At 34.0% G+C, this 3495-nt stretch overlaps 1 long non-coding RNA gene across 1 annotated transcript; it reads left to right on the top strand.

Annotated features, from left to right (window-relative positions):
• Positions 1–2958: 2958 nt before the first annotated feature.
• Positions 2959–3495, top strand: LOC145823307 (uncharacterized). The gene is made up of 4 exons (XR_014365594.1): positions 2959–3025; positions 3147–3170; positions 3252–3329; positions 3419–3495. It is a non-coding gene; the product is annotated as an uncharacterized LOC145823307 (long non-coding RNA).

Consider the following 3495-nt stretch of genomic DNA (forward strand, 5'->3'; position numbering starts at 1 on the left):
TTTTGCGCTCCGGCGGAAATAACTCCACTACCAGTTTGATTTCCGTTTGGTGCCGGTGCAAAGTTAGAACTCATCACCAACATGGTGTGAGTGAGATTCTGAAGAGTGGTAAGAATCTCTTGTTGAGTATTCTGAAGTCCTTGAATTGCTTCAAGCAAAAGTGGTTGATCTGGAGCCATGGTTCTGTCACCACCACCATTAGAGGATCCTTGTTGGTGAACTTCATCTTCTCCCGCCATCCTTGTTGGAGTTGTGTGGATTCCGGATCTCGTTGAGACCATTAACCAATCCGCCTCCCCAGCAGAGTCGCCAAAATGTAGGAGAGGGTTCAAGAAAAGAGTTAGAAAATTCGAAGATCTTCGAAGATCCTTGAAGAATAACTTCGAATTCTCTAGAATATGATGAGAGGCTTAAATTCTTCAATAATCTCAACTTAGGAACACAACAACAAAGGAGATGATGGAGATAAGAGATTGGGTGAAGAAGAAGGCAAAATGGCTAGAGAATAGAATAATGGCAAGGCTCTCCCATGGATCTCCCACTTTCACTCTCAAGGTTGATAATGGAGAGGGGAAATTAGTTCTTTCCCAAGAGTTCAAAAATCTCCAAAATCCATCCCTTGTAAAGCTATGGGTGGGTGCTATTTATAGGCACCTTATGATGTAGGATGGAGCCCATGTGCAAGGCACATGGGGGATATTCTCTCTAACCACCTTGTCCGAGGAGGTGACCTCTCCGAGGAGGTGACTTCTCTGAGGATGAGAAAACCCCGAAGAGGAGATCAATCCCTCGGCGAACCCTTCTTCTTAGCCACACCTAACCAATGATCCCCAATCATCCCAAAGGGTCAGGGGTAGTCTTAGAGGACGTCCTGCTGCAAAGTATTGCCGAGTCTCATGGACCCCCCGGGGTCGTGCCACCTCGACCCGGGTATAGGCTAGTTTAACCGAAGAGTGAATTTATCTCCACTCACCGTCCTCGGGATCGGGTCCTTTGTTCGAACTCCATTACGCCCATGGTTCTGGTGCGTAGATCCCGGAAAGCTCCGAGTCCGCAAGTGTTCTAGGACTCATTGACGGAGCGACTTCTAGATTGCGTCTGAATCCGTTCGAAGCCAAGTACTTCGGATCTCTAGATTCGTGGATCCGAATCCTTTCGAGTCCGAGTGCCTCGGATCTCTAGGCTTGCTTAATACCCTTTCGAGTCTGGGCCCGAGTAAGTCTCTAGGTTCGTGGATCCGAACCCTTTCGAGGCTTAGAGCGATTCAATCCGCTTGATGGCGATAAATCTGGGCCCACCGATTCTTGGACTTGCGATAAATTCGGGCCCACTAATCTTGGGCTATTGGGCCTAAATAATTTAGTGGGCTCAAATTAGCCCCTCTTACAACAAGTATTTAACTTAACACAAGTATTTAACATAATCCGTTATAGATATCCTACAAGTATTTAACTTCACCAAGTATTTAAGTTAACCCAACAAAATGTATTTAACATTTTGTTATAAAAAAAAGAAAGTGATTGTACCATTCAAATGTAGTATATTTGTTGTGTGATTCTAAAAAGAAAGTGATTGTTTTTTTTTTCATTTAATTTTTTTTTTTGAAAGACTTGGCATTTTAACATTTATGTGTAATATGGCAAGAGATTTATGTTCCTTTTTTTTTTTCACATTTTTAAGGGAGTATAATATTATATGTTGCATTTCAAAAATTCAGGTCAATGCATATGTGTGTATTACTTTAGTTGCTTGATGAAATAATTATTCATTATTGCTTATAAAATGGCTTTATTATGTGGTGAATTTTTTTTTTGGCATAAATTTATGTTTGGACTTTCCAAATCATAAATGGTGAACTTCAAAATATTTATGATTATAATGGGTTTTAATTTTGGTTTTAATTTCATCTCTATAAAATTGAAGTCAGTTAAGAAAGAGAAAAGTTCAAATTCGGACAATTATTGTGCTCGAGTTTTAATTTATCATTTTAATTTTAATGTGATTGTTAAAAAACATCTATTCTAAATGCTGGGTTGACTCAGAAAATGTGAGTTTGATTATGGGTTTCGCAAAGAATGTAGAGAGACAGAGGGGGAGAGGGAAGGGACTGTTTGTTTGGAGCTATTTAAAAAGAAAGTAAGGGTGATTTATTTAGTTGATCTTCCTGCAACAAAAAAATTAAACTAACACTCAGAAAAATTTATTTAACATTTTATTTGCTGTGTAATATATTTATTTAGTTGTTCCATTCAAATGTAATATTTATTTGCTGTGTGATTCTAATGTACAGATGATAAATATTTTTCATTTAATTATTTTGTGAATATCTAGAGTTCCTAATTAAAAGAAAAATATGAAAGACTTGGCATTTTAACATTTATGTGTAATATGGCAAGAGAGTTTATTTATTTTTATTTTTAAAGGGAATATAATATTCTATGTTGTATTTCAAAAATTCTGGTCAATCCTTATGTGTGTGCGTATTACTTTAGTTGTCTTCATGAAAAAAAATGTATTAAACTTACAAGTATTTAACTTAACGCAAGTATTTAACATAATCCGTTTTGTTTTTAATCAAATTCACCGAGTATTTAACTTAATCCAAAAAAATGTATTTAACATTTTGTTATAAAAAATTAAAAAAAAAAATTGTACCATTCTAAACAGAGAAGGCACGTGCCTCTGATATCTGTTGACCTTTTTTCTTTTTCTTAGAAGTTTATATTTTTATTTATTTCTTTTCCTCTTGATTGTAACCCGTTAAGTATTTTATATTCCTGGTAGTTATTTATTTAAATAAAATTTTGAATTTTATTATTCGAATTTTAAATAACATTTCATTTAAATAACATTTCATTTTAAATGTTATTTGAATTTTATTTAAATAACATTTCATTTCCAATTTTTTGCTAATTGCTAATTTTATTATTGCTAATTTTTTGTTACTTTGTGTCTAAAATTATATAACCAAACATTTTTAGGTTGAAGTACAACAGTTATGAACAATATCACTATTTTTGGTCAAGTAAGTTTTTTTTCTTCTTTTTTTTCTTCATATAAATTTAAGTACCTCTCTTATAAATTTAAGTACAACAGTTATGGACAATATCACTATTCTAATTATTTTTTTTCCTCATACGTTATAGGTGGATGGGGACTTACACCGAACCGTAATATCACCTCCCTTTACTAATTTTCTTATTTATGTGTATAAAGTTTTATTTATCACTCTAAAATTTTTGTATGTATAGGTTCGATTTCTTCAAGAAAGAAATGTTAATGTTGTTATTCGCGATGAGCGTGACCTTAATACTATTCGCATTCATGAGGTAAGCCTAAAAGTCACTTCAACATTGGACATGTATTTTCTTATCATTTTAAAAATAATTTATAAATATATTCTATTTATTTTTTACAGGCAAAGGCAAAGGAAAAAGACAAGGCAATATCAAAGGAAACAAAAAAAGCTATTCCTTATGGCAAAGGAAAAGAAAA

Source organism: Camellia sinensis, chromosome 4 (assembly GCF_055761805.1).
Source record: "Camellia sinensis isolate YWXY chromosome 4, ASM5576180v1, whole genome shotgun sequence".
Taxonomy (NCBI): Eukaryota; Viridiplantae; Streptophyta; class Magnoliopsida; order Ericales; family Theaceae; genus Camellia; species Camellia sinensis.